The sequence below is a fragment of the Numida meleagris genome, chromosome 19 (genome assembly GCF_002078875.1).
Source record: "Numida meleagris isolate 19003 breed g44 Domestic line chromosome 19, NumMel1.0, whole genome shotgun sequence".
Classification (NCBI taxonomy): Eukaryota; Metazoa; Chordata; class Aves; order Galliformes; family Numididae; genus Numida; species Numida meleagris.
In genome coordinates this window covers 3,921,684-3,936,788 of record NC_034427.1, presented here as the reverse complement: position 1 = coordinate 3,936,788, position 15,105 = coordinate 3,921,684, and the positions used below count along the sequence as shown (strand labels likewise).

General features: G+C 46.8%; 1 long non-coding RNA gene across 14 annotated transcripts in view; it reads right to left on the bottom strand.

Moving 5' to 3' along the window:
• The window catches only part of LOC110408423, a 317,152-nt gene that overhangs the window by 131,984 nt on the left and 170,063 nt on the right, over positions 1 to 15,105 (bottom strand). The window lies entirely within an intron of this gene.

Genomic DNA, 15,105 nt, shown 5'->3' with positions numbered 1-15,105 from the left:
AGCTTCAGTATTGAAATATGTCAATTCCAGAATGAGTTACGCTCTGTCCGATGCCTACATGCCTTCCTAGAGGACTGCAGTGAGGGAAGCAGCCCAGGTCACTACAGCCCAGGCCTGACAAAATTTCCATTGGCTCCAGCATTGCCCACCACTGCCAAGCCAAGGTGAAATAGCTTCTCAGTAATTCTGCCATCACTACTCAGTGCTGAGAAGAGTCGCATTCATTTTCAAACCTGCTGCAGCCATTTGGCATTTAAAGACCTCAGAACCCAAAAGCCTGTGAAACCCATGGGTCATCGGCACTGTGTCAGGATGGAGAGGAACTGGGGGCCCCGAGCACCATTTCCCCCCCAGTTCCAGCACCCTGCATCAGGATCACAGAAACATAAAGATTGGAAAAGAGCTCTAAGATCACCAAGTCCAATGCCAACCCAAGCCACCATGCCCACTCACCACGTCCCTCAGAGCCACATCTCCATGATTCTTGAACATCGCCAGGGACGGTGACCTCACCACCTCCCTGTGCAGCCTGTCCCAATGCATCACCACTCTTTCAGAGAAGAAACCTCCAGATACTCTCTCCTCCACTCTCCATCAAGCCAGCGACTCAGGCAACTGCTACAACTGGACTGAACCTGACTCTGTTCATAAATAATTGAAAAAAAAAAAAAAAATGTGATAGCAACACCATAAAGTGAGCTGATTTCTAACAAAACTCGTTTCCCAGGGGAAATTCTTCAAATTAAATAGTTTCTATAAAAATTTAAATATATTTAAAGCTGCCGAGTTCTAACAGATCAAAAACATGTTTCCTTGAGATTATTTTTTTTTCCAATTGACTTCAATTTTTCCGAACAGCTTTATCCTTTCAAAGAACATAAATCTGGTAGTATAGCAATGCAGAAAGCCTCAAGAAGAAAAACGTGGGTGCACCCTATTGATACAAAGCCCAAGAAAACGTCAAATTTTTGCTCTCATGGTTTTTAATTGCTTAGAGATGGCAGTGCTGGCAATTGATGCTCCGGAATGCTACTTCTTTTCCCACATCTCAGTAATTGTTCTAATGACCTCCTTGCAACACATTGGTGGAAATGTCAGGAGATTTCATGACAGATATAAAATTCATGTGATTGCCAGTAAAACAGCAGAAAGACTCCAAAGAATATCCCACAAATATTTCCCCACATTTTTTAATACAGTCACGTCAGGACTACTCGCAAGCTTTTGTATTTGTTACACAAATTGGGTGCCCACATCCCGTCAGAAGACAAAGGTTTCCAGGGCTTCCAAAAATCAACAGGCACCTTTCCCTACCTTTAGAAAGCAAATATTAGGCTCACGTTTGCCAAAAGTGTGCTTTTTAGATTGCATGATATAATAAACCCTAAAGGCAAACTTACTACCTCAACTATTATGGCTGTGCTTACAAAAAAGGTTAGTGCTGATCTCTCCCACCCATGACATTAAGCTCATTAAAGACATCTCTTCTCACTGTGTTCCAACCTGCTACACTAACACAGTGAGCAGAAATGTTGCAGTACGATGTACAAATTCCATCCCATCACCAGCAGGCTCCCTCAGTGATGCAAGAGGATATCCACACATTTCTCAGCTGCAACTGAAATAAGCCATATATAATAGGCACATTACACAAATCAATTCCTGTGCTGATGCTTATATGGTTACATATACTATCAATCTACCTCAGGCTCAAGTTCGCCATTGTGTATTACTTAACATTTTCTAACTGTTTTAGGTTTGTTTTCTCTCATTTTGATTCTCTTCATTCAAGTACAACAAACAAACACAGCCTCTCAATGTCCTCAAACTGGTTCAGGTTTCCCCCTTCCCCTAGAGAATTCACACCAGTCCTCCTCACTTCTTTTTAAGCTATCTCTTCATTAAAAAATAAAATCCCCGGCCACATCAGGCATCCACTGCTTCCTGCAGAAGAAAAACTCCCAGTGCTGCTCCACAGCACAGCTGGGCATGGGAACGAATCCCTTGCACTTCCCTGCTGCAGCTTCAGCTCCAAGGAGCTTTCCTGTAGCTGTACAGAACCCCAAAACACTCTGAGCGCCTCCTGGCTGATCCCAGGAGCTCCCAGGGAGCTCACTAACACACTTCTGCTGATGGCTCTGGAAGCACTCAGAGAGCAGAGCCATGTAAGCTCTCCACATGAGCAAATGAGCACCAAGGCCAGGCCCGGGCAGACATACAGAAGCAGCCTTTGCAGATTTCAGCCTCAGTCCCTCAGACAGATGCATTCGGGCACCCAGTTTTCCCGTGCAGAGAATCACCAGAGTCAACTCTACTTATACTGATACAGAAATCCTAACCTCATATCGGAAAGGAAAAAATAAATAAATAACACTAAACACTGGTCCAGCATTTCACGAACAGTTACTATGCACTACTTTCACTATTTTACCTTCTTTCCAGTACATAATTAGCAGTGAAATCTGCATTTGAAGTGCTTCAAATCCCATCCCGGGCATTGCAGATCTGCTCATTCCATCCTCTGGGCCAGTTGTTATGGTGTGTCAGCACTGCTTCCAAATCTGAAGAGCCTCTGACCTGCAGGAGAGCTCTCCATCCTTGCATCTGGATCTGATTGCTCAGGACCTGGCTCACCTCGGGTACAGATGCTCAGGTCTCGGATTAGCATCCAACATTCCTCCGCAACCCAAGGAATCTGCCATGATTCATGCGCTCCCAATGAAAACCATAGGAACTGAAAATGATTTGCAACCCATTCATTAAAACAGCATCCATCATGGTAACTGATTGGTTAATTAATTATGACTGTAACGCGGATGCCATCCGTATTTCCATAGGAATTCTTTGGTAGCGTCAGAATTCACTCATTAAAGCCTGACGAGCTCACAGTGCATACACACTGCAGCTCCTGACAGTGAGACTTGCACCTCTAGCTGAGAAAGGGCATCCAAGGAGCCGTCCTCTGCAGACAGGTAATTAGCTGCTGGTACCATGGTAGGATCACATCAGCAGCACCACCTCAGCCTCCCGCAGTGCCTCCCCTGACTAACACTGTTTGTGCTATGGATGTGATCACAGCAACACAGGAGCCACAAGCTCCTCACCCAGCCTACACCCAACCCATCCAAACCAAGCACATTTCACTTGCACACCAGCTATCCTTTTGGAGACAAGGTGCCAGCACCCACAGCATGCATAACAATTGTTACAGAATGAGAAACACAGGGGAATATCTGCTCTTACTGAAAAAGCCAAGGGGTCCTTCTTGTGAACCGAACAGGAGCAGGTTTGTAGGTTCTCATTTGAAGGCAAAATGCATGGCTGATTTATCTCAGTCTTCCAAGGCAAACCTTTTGACTTACAAAATGCTCACTGCCCAGGTGGCCCTGACTCTGGGGGACAGAGCTGACTGCCAGCTACTTGAAATCCCTGCCTCTATTATCATTATGGAATCACAGAATTATTCCAGGTGGAAGGGACATCCTCAGGCCGTCTAGTCCCTCCCTCACAACGCACAGGGATGCCCACAGATCCATCAGGTGGTCCAGCCTGGCCTTGGGTGTCTCCAGGGATGGAGCACCCACCTCATCTCTGGGCAGCCTGTGCCAGTGCCTCACCACCCTCACTGTAAAGCACTTTTTCCTTATATCCAGTTATGATGTAGCACGACGCAGCAGCTTTAGGAAGCCGGATCTGGCACAGAGCAGACGTGTTGCCTGAACTCACCTGGAAGTGCTGCAGCTCCTGCAGTCAGGCCAAAGGCAAGGATGTTCTTCTGGCTACAATCTGATGGAGCACATTTTGAGTTACGTGTATTCATTTCCTAACTCTGCCGTGGGCTTTTATGCATGCACATTTCTTCCTCTGTGCTCCAGTTTTCATCTCAGAGACAGAAATGATGGCAACCATCTCTCCAAGGCTACAGAGAAGATGCACTCCCAGTATCAATAGCTAGGAAGCACTTAGATATTACAGTCTGGAGGGCCACAGGCATACCCCGAGCAGCGAGCCACACTGAGCAGCACAGAACGAAGATCTTGCTGAGGCTTATGTTCTCCTTACTTCCTCCTGGTAAACTTTTTTTTTTTAAATGTTTTTTTTTTTTTTTTTTTTCCCTAATCCTCCAGTGCCATCAGCACTACTGGGGCATCCGCACACGGCTGCTGGGCAGGCAGGTTCCTTGGGCTGAACCTTCAGCTACAGAAACATAACATCAGCCCCTCGACTTCAGATACAGCCACAACAGCCTTCACACCGAAGATGCAGCCTGACACCTCGCTTTGCTCAGGACACCCAACTGCCCCAGGGCTGAGAAGTGATGCTCCCGTGCGGGGGGGGCCTGAGGGGCAGCACAGGGAGGATCCCTCCCAGCATGGCTCACTCTCAGCCACGCAAACCCCTTCGAGGTGCGTGGGGAGCAGGGAAGCTACACGAGGCGTACTGCTCCATCCCACTGCAATCCGACAGGAGTTCACTTGCTGGAATTTAACTTCAAAAAGGAGGAGTAAGTGGAGGTGAGTAAGCGCTCTCCCCTTTTCCCCTCCTCGTAAATCTCTGATCTTCATGGGATAACAACCAAGTTGGTTGATGGAAAAGCTTTCTGAGCTGGAAGCCTAAAAGCGCAGGGAGACTGTGAGAGCTTGCCAACACCAGACGAGGGATGGGGGTGCCCCTGATTCGCCATTCCCATCCCTCTTTGTTCTCCCTCACCTCGGCTGTCAGCTGTTTTGAGAAGGGGCTGCCAGTCGGGGGGAGCGCGGCTGGTGCGCGTATCCAGTTCAGGCTGGTTCCTGGCTCAGGGAAACATTTTATTGGATTTGTTACTCTTTGATGCTGATTAAGCCCATGGGGTAGAAAAAAGCAAAAGAGAGGGGGAGTTCAGGGGGAGGGGAGAGATGCAGTTTCCCTGTGGCTGCGATGTTTTTAATTTATTATTAACCATCTCTCATGCGTTATCTGACAGCTCTGTTGCATTCTGGATGCACAGGCAAGCAGCGCCCGCATTTACAATTTTCCAGGGTGTAGGTCCCCGGTCCCCCCGAATCAAAGTCCAGGCTGTTCACGGAGTCAACTCTGTAGATATGAATTTAAAACAAATAGTTTACTGGTGAATTAGTTCCCCAGGAGCTGAGAGGGCGAGGAGTTTCAAGGCTGGGACTGCACGGAGGGACCCCGTTGATAGCCCAGGAGTGGAAAGCACGAGCAGAACCCTGCAGCACGGCACGTCAGAGTAACCCAGGCTGCACACCCAGCCTCCAGCTCAGGCTTTTTCAGCCTGATCCCAAAACAGCCCCGATCCCTGAACTCTCACCTTATGTCACAACCGTTCCAGTGTCTGGATGCTGAACTTAACTCCGGCTAAGCTTCCAGTAAAGTGGAAACGTTTGCACTTTGGCAATGTGCTTACCCTCCCAGGTGACCTTCCAGGAGGATGTTCCCCCAGGTGCTGATGCCTTGATCCTAATGAAAGCCTGCAGATGCAATGCATTCCGCCTAGCTCAGCTCCATCACACAAACACCAACAGCCAGAAACAGCTCGGTTTGTTACATAGAGACCAGAGACTTGGAACCTTCTTCTCCACTGTATTACACAGCCACATACAAAACGACATTACAGAGCTCTGAGTGCTCCAACAGAGAACCAGCATGCTGACCAGGCAGCACGTCCTGCAGTTACAAATGGCTGCAAAACCCTGCAGATTCAGCTCTGAGGGCCACCCATTGGTGGCCCAGCTGGTAGCTTTGTGCTCCTGCACAGCCACTGGGAACCAGCTGTGACACCTCTCTGAAGGATCTGGGAAAGGGAGGTGAGAGCCTCATTCAGTGGTTATTCAATAAGCAGATATGGTCACTGATGCTGATTATAGTTTGTGCTACACTGGTTATCAGCTCTCCAGGACAAAGTCCCCTTAGAAATAAACTCTTTTTTTTTTTTTTTTTTTTGGAAAACCTCAGCTGAAGTGAAACAAGAGGCAGCATGAGGGATTGCCAGTTAGAGCCAGCACAGAGTACAGAACAGCAGCTAGGACAGAAGAGATACATCTGGGAACGTCTTGCTACACACCAGACCAAAACAATAATCAACTCCAACCAAGGACCACCACAGCTGGTACAAGAGGCTCTGCTGTAACACAGTCCTCTGTCATGCTTGGGTCAGCCTGCATTTCTCCTCCCAAGCCCACTATCAGGACATCCCTGGGTTACTGACGTTGAGGACCAAGCTGGGTGCAAGGACAGGAGGTTAACGACGTGCCAGATGCTCTGCTACTGCTCTTAAACACTGCCATCTCCTGGGAACCACGAGACAGCACAGTCCCTCCTCCTGCCACCGAGGTGCACATCACACACCAGGACTTGACTTCACCTATGGCAGCCCCACCACCCAGCAAGGCTCCAGCCAGGAAGAGCCAGGCAGAAACCCACACAGACAGGCAGCACCTGAAAGAGACACTCCTCCTGTATCCATCAACAGCTGACTGCCTGCTTGTTCATTTAAGGGATGTTTTTCAAGGCCATCCAGAACATGGTGCCACACAACTCCACGTAATTCTAGGAGGCAGCGCGCACTGAGCGCGGGATGTAAATGAGCACAAAAGCAGTCTCCTTAAGGTTCACCTCTGGGGAAAACAGAAAAATAAATTTCACTTGACCCCAGGCTCCTCCACAAGCATTACTCCCAAACTGCCTATATCTCTGTTGGCAAAACCCTTCACTCCATGTTTTATCTTATTGCTAAAAATAAATCACTTGTAAATTGTTTTATAAATTATGTATAAGAAGAGACCTCATAGTCTAAGAAGAGCTACCAGTGTATTCTACACGATAAAAAAAAAAATAAATTAAAAAGATCTCCAAGAGTGGGGGGGGGGAAGGGAATGGAGCACTTTTATAAATAATGTATTCGGTGGTCAAAGAAAGTTATCACCTTTTATGAAGTGTTTGGGATTCATTATGCATAAAAACTGCAGCACCGCTCCCCGCGTGCACGGTAGCGGGATGTGATTACCAGGCATTACAGCCACCAACTACGTGATTATTGGTGTCATCGTTTGTTTACCTAACCAAAACCCAGGCTGCCACCTCTCATCAGCAGAAACAAACAGCTGATGTGTTTGACTAGTGCCAAAGGAACGCTGTCGATTATTCACAGAAAGATGATGTCCCCATCATTGTGGGTTTCATTTGGTATTCATTGTAATAGCACTGATCCTAATGAATTCATTTGGTATTCATGTGGATGTCACATGTATTTCCAGAGATGTTCTGCTGTAATTTAGCATGGGTTAATGGACACCTCTATTAAAGTGTTATTGAAAGTTTGACATTCAAATAACCCAGTTTAAAAATCAGACAAACCTAGATATTAAAGCTGAAGGGAGAATGGGGGGAGGGAACACGAGTAAGAGGCAAGACTGAAATGCCATCTCAAGACAGCAAACTTACCCGCCTGCCAGGAAGGAGCAGCTGTCCTATCAATTCCTTCTCCTTTCTTCACAATGAACCAAGAGCAGAACATCAGCTGTTCTGACTCTGTGTTGGGGTCACCCCACGCTCCCAACCCAGAGCTCCCATCAAGGCCAGCTTCTGCCTGCTGGCCTGCAGACACCATGCCAGGAAAGGGGAGGAATTCTTGTTAGCACATGAAATGCAGCCAGTGCTCGAGGCGCTTCTGCTGCCTTTGGCAGAGTAGGAACAGAGGCATCCCACCTGCCTTTGACCTTACAGCTTCAAATGCAACACCACGATCCCAGCAACGGGGCTGAAATGAGTAGAAGCACTTCTGCTTTTGAAGTTTGCAATTCTGAAAGTATATTTTCTGGGCTACAAACTCAAAAAACACACGACAAGAATGGGAAGATTAGTCCAGAATGCGGTCCAGCCTCTCGCAGCCTAGATGTGCTACCAGACAGAGCAAATTCCCCGCTCGCTTTCACAGGCATAAGCAGCTTACATGTGTATTGCCAAAAAATCTTGAGATGACACCAAGAATCACCAGGCTAGTGCATTAAAGACCTCCAGAGGATTTCTTTATAAAGAAGTCATCTTGTTTTTTTCAGCTATTTGTCCCGTGGGACTTCTGACAATGAAGAAGTCAGCCCTTCCAGGTGGAATTCCAGAAGTGCTTGTAAGGACTCAGTGAACACCCGACCGTGACCGCTCCGTACGTGCCCTCTGTGGAAAGTATGACGACAGGCTTGCTGCGTACGGGCTTTGCTCACATCCACTTGCACTGACCCGGTTAGATATTAGGATTTCGACCCAAAGGAAAGTCTGAATTGGTGAGCAATGTGACCAACACAATAAAATCTCAGCCACGCCACACGATCACATTATAACCACACATGCAACCCATACACAGCAATTGTTTATATTAGACACAGAGACAGCATACCGCATACTTGGTAACAAAATCATCACATAAAATGACATTTCACCAACCATGAAATAAATTGCAAGCCACAGAATAAATTGATTTTTTTCCCCTGCACTGAAATAGCACCACTCAGCTCTACCCATGCTAACGCAGCCTCGTTGTTTCCACGACAATTAAAGCATCTGAAATACAAGAAACCTAAGAAAAATATCCATCCTATCAAGTACGTGAGGCTGTGGTAAACTCAGAGGGCTGAAATGCCACTTGTTGCTCAGCCTGCTGGCTTTCCCCAGTACCTCCATCCACCACTCGCAGCAATGCACACTCCATCCCATCACGGGTTTTATATCTTCGTGCCTGCAGATTAAATTGCTGGCTGTAACGCAGCGTGTGCTGGTTGCGGCCATTTTCCTAAGTGCTACTTTGGGAACAAAATACACAGATGCCTAATGTAAACTAACCTCCTCCTGTTTTCTCTGTGAAGGTTGAATTTCAACCCAGAGGTTCTCCGCAAGCTTATTTCTTAAATCCCACTGAAATGCCCCAAATAGGAGATAATTAGGATTTAAGTAGTACAGAACTTTATGGAGGCCCATTAAACAGCTTCGACCTTTATTATCTCTGTGCTTTTATTTGCACATTTGTGCTTGTTTTTCTGATAAAACACCTTGTTATGTTTTCCACCACTCATCATCAATATCTCTCCGCGAGCACGAGGGCTGCAATCCAGACTCTGTAGCCAGTCAGTGGCAAAATTCCCATTGACCACAGCAAGAGGAGGCTTTCCCCAGTGGAATCAGCCACCAACCCGATGCTCCCACATGTGGAGGGCACAAGGACCGGCTGATGGGAGACACTCCCAGCCTGCACACTGGCAACAACCTCCCTGCAAGGACCCATTTCTCTCACTAGCTGGCAAACTGAGTTCCACGCCTCAGATCTTACTGGCAAAGATGCTTTGTGATATAAACACAGGAAAAGTAGAAAAATGTTCCGCAAAGCTGAAATCTGCATGAATTGGAGAGCACTCGCCTTGTGGCCAGCCCCAGACTGCCAAACACCCAGGGAAAAAATAAGGACTGTCATAAACTTCATTATCTTCTACTCTTAATTGCAAAGGATACATTTTACATTAGGTAAGGCCTTAGTATTTGGGAACTAAATGCTAAATGCTTGGCCTCTACCCCATTTCTGCTACATCTGGCTTTATAAGAAGGAATTATACAGCTTGATGTAGCAATAAATAATTTTCATAAGTTTTATTGCAGTGCTGTGTGCCACTAATGGACAATTCTGTACTATTTTCAAGAGAGGGCGGCAGGCTGAATCACAAAGCAGCCGTGACTGCTTCATTAAAAGCAAAAGCCCCTTTTCCCTACTCCATTTCAAATACTGCTCAGTTTTCTCTGTCCATTTCTCATATCCCATCAAATTACAGAGGTGCCCAGCTCTTCCCACCCAACGGTAATGGTCTCACGCTCTCCAGCCCTTATGGAAGGCGATGTAATTGGGCACTGCTCTGCCAAGGAGCTTTGATGCAGCCCTGGCTCCTGACCTTCAGCCAGCAGGAGGAACAAAAAGACCTCTCCCAGGCTCATCTAGAGTGGCTGCACACCCACTGAACCTCTCTCATCTGCATTTTTCCTTGAGATTAATGAGCAACGCGGAAGGTCCCTAAACTTAAATGAGCTGGAATAGAACTCTGAAATAAGCCTTGCCTATTAGGTGGTGTTGGAAAGAGATTTTCAGGGAAAGTCTTTTCTCCGGGAGCAATCATTATCAGGCAGCTGTTTAGCCCTGTGGTTGAGGAGCCCAGCCACGATCCAGCAGGCACAGTTCTGTATCCATCTCTGCTTTGAGGTGCCCTTCTTAATTCCTGCGCTATTGATCCTCAAAGATATTGAGCACCCTGCAATACTTCAAAACACAAAAGCCAGAAATCTTGACTTGTATGGAGCCTGAGGTAATTGCAAAGACCTCAAGATGTTAAAACAACCACAGGAAAAAAAAAAAACAAAAAAAAAAAACCATACAACCTGCATGTATTTACCTTTGGAGACTGTAGGGTACAATTGGATCATCTTTCTTCAGTGTAAATCCAAGGTGGAAATATTCTTCTGTAGTCACAGGTCTCAATTTGGAGTGTCCAATCTAAGACTTCTCATAGGATTTACCACTGAGGCAAACATTTCAACTGTTGGCTTCTGTTTTAGGAATTATTATTATTATTTTTTCAATGCAAAAAAAGTCAAAAATCAATATAAGAAATGCCAGCAGATTTTCTAAATGAACCAGATATAATGCACCACGTTACCATCAATGTTATATTGCACAGTTAGCCTGCACAGGGCACCCAGAGAGCATGCACAGGGAACAAGCAAAGATCTATGGATGCACACCAGCCCCAAACACTGCCCCAGCCTGTGCTTTAGCACTGATGCAAAACCACCAAAGGTGCAGAGCAGATGCAAACTCAGATCAATCAAAACACGGTGACCAAGGACATGGCAGCCTGCACTGAAATATAAGAGGTCCTTGTTAAGCCACACTGAGCAGCTGCGTGCCATCTTCCTGCAACTTTCATGCACTGTCATGCATGCTGTAGTGTCGTACATCTTTATCAATGATCTTGAGGGGATTGAGTGCACCCTCAGTAAGTTTGCAGATTACACCAAGTTGGGAGGGCATGTTGATCTGCCAGAGGGCAGAAAGGCACTACAGAGGGACCTGGATAGACTGCATCGATGGGCCAAGGTAAACTGTATGAGTTTCAACAAGGCCAAGTGTCGGGTCCTGCACTTTGGTCACAACAACCCCAGGCAACCCTACAGGCTTGGGGAGGAGTGGCTGGAAAGCTGCCTGACGGAAAGGGACCTTGGTGTGCTGATGGACATGGGCTGAATATGAGCCAGCAGTGTGCCCAGGTGGCCAAGAAGGCCAATGGCATCCTGGCTGGAATCAGGAATGGGGTGGTGAGCAGGACTAGCAAAGTCATCCTGCCCCTGTACTCGGCATTGGTGAGGCCCCACCTTGAGTACTGTGTTCAGTTTTGGGCACCTCAGTACAGAAAGGACATGGAGGTGCTGGAGCAGGTCCAAAGAAGGACAACAAGGCTGGGGGAGGGCTTGGAGAATATGCCCTATGAGGAGAGACTAAAGGAACTGGGGCTATTTAGGCTGGGGAAGAGGAGGCTGAGGGGAGACCTCATTGCTCTCTTCAAATACCTGAAAGGTGATGGCAGTGAGAGCGGGGCTGGTCTCTTCTCACTGGTGACAGGTGACAGGACGAGGGGAAATGGCCTCAAGTTGTGCCAGGGGAGGTTTAGGCTGGATAGCAGGAAAAACTTCTTTACAGAAAGGGTTGTTAAGCACTGGAACAGGCTCCCCAGGGAGGTGGTTGAGTCACCATCCCTGAATGTGTTTAAAAACCGTTTGGATGTGGTGCTCAGGGACTTGATTTAGTGGTGGGTTGTTAGAGCAGTATGGTTAGGTTGCGGTTGGACTTGATGATCTTGAAGGTCCTTTCCAACCTGAGCAATTCTATGATTCCACGATTCTGTGATTCTATGCTGAGCAGATTGAAGGCTCAGTTTAAAAGGATGACATGAGATCACAAATCAGCTCAGCTGGGTGATCCCTTGTAAGACACAAGTTTGCCAGAAGGCAAAATATTTTCTTTCAGAAGACAAGGAACCTGCCATGGCCAAGTTCCATGGCCTCCCATCCCCAGCCACTTCCCTTCTTCCCCATCTGGGGATAACAGCCTCAGCACAGCCCTGTTTTTTGCCTCCTTCATGCTCAGAGATCTCACATTAGCAAGAGGCAAAGTTTCTGACACAGCAGTCACTGACTAAACCCTTCACTTCCCAGCACTGCTCTAAGACAGTAACATTGCTTTCAGCCCTGGTATTGCAAAGCTCGGCCTGTGTGTTCACAAGAACCAAGTGGCAGCACTAGGCACGTGGCACAGCAACTGAGAACGGCACTCATTTGCAGAACTTACTTTCACCAAATGCACCATCAGATGGGCTGCCTGCACCCGCTGCTCTGGGGGCTGCAGGGCTCTGACCCACAAAGGCACCTGCATAAGGAGCCCCTGCCTGGCTTGCTCCTGCTGCAGAGAGGCAGATTCTGTTTGTACACTGGAGGGAACTGAGCTATGCCTGCTTAAGAAAAAAAAAAATAGGTACTTGATCTATCATTTACAAACTGCTTAAGACTTCGAACTATTCAACGGCCACGCTGCTCTGCTTAGCTCGTTTATGCATGAATGCAAGAAATAAGCCATATGAACTCATACTCCAACTGCTCATAAAGTGTGGAACGGTCTGGCCCTCAGCTAGTTTAACGCATGTCTTTAGCAGCAGACCTTTTCCATCTTGTTCATTTTGAATTTAGACCACTCCATGTTCATCTTGTTTGATATCTTTGGAATAAAAAAAAATTGAAAAAAGAATAGGAACATCTGTTTTTTTCTGTCTCACATGCAAAAATAATCATTTTTAGTTCCCTCTGGGCCAGAGCCAAAGATCTTGAAATCAACAGGAGCTTTTCATCTACATCCATGGGCTTCGGACCGAGGCTTTAGTTCTAACTGCATTGCCCCTTTAAGAAGTAGGACCCTCTCATTTCCCCTGCAGGTTTCTGCTAGTGACTCTAGGATCCAGCACAAGCTCTCTTAACACCTGATTAAATATTAATCCAGAGGTGGGGGCCTCACTCTTTTATGATCCTTTCCCTAGAAGCTCCTATTAGTAAATCACAGTCCAGCACAAGAGGAAATGCGGCCATTCCATTATTCTCAGTTCACGAACAGAGCATTAATTCTTAATAAACCGGCCTGATTATAATAATACTCGAAGGATGCAAAATAAGGGATAGATGGGTTTACATCCCTGTCTAAGATTAAACACATGTATGGTGCAGTGCGAGGTGGTGGGGTGGGGAGAGAAGGGCAGAGAGGAGGGAGGGACGTGGAACGCAGCTCCCATTCTCAGACTACAGCGACAACAAGCTGGTAAGTATCTCTGTGCCTCCTTCACAATTAGCTTGTCTACAAGAAAGAATAAAGCTTTTTTCTTTTTTTTTTATTTAGAGCAGAGCAGCTCTGCTCCCAAGAAAAGGCTGCATCATGAACAACGTTTTAGACTTCGATGTAAGTGAAGTTTTCAAAGATTTGAGAGAAAATCATGTATTCTCATCCCAAAATGCTGGACAATGCATACAGGACAGTGCTAACCTACAGGAACCCTCAAGTCCAAGTTCAAAAGAGATAGAGAGCTCTTCATTATCCTTACAGCAGTATTCCTGCACTTCTGCTGCTCTGCAGGCAGTGATGCTGAGCGAGTTGCACGCTGCAGGCCACATGCTATTTTATTCTGGGTCTGCTATTTTATTCTTGCTGTCAACCCTGGCTGCAGTGGTAGCAGCCTCTTAACTGTAATTTCCCATGGCTGCGAGCAACACTGAAAGGTCTCTGGGGCAAAACATTGCCAGCAACTTATGACATAGGAATCACCCCCAGCCTCCTCTGAAATCCTGCATAAACATATCTAAAGCACCGGGTGATGTGGCACGTGGTATAGTCAAAACATGCACAAGTCCTGCCCCACCCCTGCCAAATTAACCAAAACACCTTGCAAGGCTCCACCAGCACCTTGGTAACGTGCAGCTGAAATGCAGGAGCTGTATCAGCACGTATCAGCTAGCTCCCATGCACCGTGCCACAAAGCCCTCTCAGAAGCACAGCACAGAGCCCTGGTGCTGCCGCAGGCTCCGCACACGTCCCGGTGCCAGCAGGTTACAGAGCAGCTGCCCACAGCTCCCACTGCCCTGCTGCTAATTGCATTTATTTTAAAAAAAAAAAAAAAAAAAAAAGGAAAGTGGTTAATGAATCTGCTCCGGCAGCAGGACACCACTGCACAGCATTATGTAGCTGGTGGAATATAGCTAGATGAAGAAAGTGGCTTTGTAGCTATGCCTGTAATACAGACTGTGGCATGCTTGCGTGCACAGAAATACACAACGTGAATTCAAGCTTTCCCTACCCCATGTCAAACTCTGGCCAATCCTCCTCTCACAGCAGCCTTCCCTCCAAACTATTTCAGCACACGATGAGTTTGGATTTGGGCACAGTCTCATGCTTAGGCAATGATATACAGGCACGGCCACCAACGACAGCAGCCTCCCAGTGTTATCATCCAGGAGAGCCATTCCTCTGCCGTGAGCAGTGGTGATGATCCCTGCTGATTAGGGCAGTTAAAACTTTATAGCACCCCACAGAGAAAGGCTGTTACAGCCTCCAAGGATGGACATGCAGCTTCTCACATGCAATTTCCACATTTAGCTTCTCCCAAGAGCACTGTTATCTTTTTACTGTAGTGACCAAGCCATGCAATTCCTCAAATCCTTTCCAAATGTTAATGAAACAGAATAAACCATCGTACACTTCAGGGAATTGCACAGAAATAGCAAGCATTTCAGAGGAATCAAACTGGCACAGCTCTCTGGAATCAACAACTCAAACCTGCAAAAAGCAGGATCCAGCTTTTGCAAGGGGAAAACCTCAGGCTGATCTAAACTTTGAAAGGAATTTCGGTATGCATGTAAAAGGGATCGGTTCTAAAATACAGGCATTTGAACCACCTGAAGCCTAAACGTCATCAGGTTATCCCAGACATAAACCCAAGTTTCTGCAGCCTCAGAAAAGTTCAGTGTTTCTGTTGAAGTTTG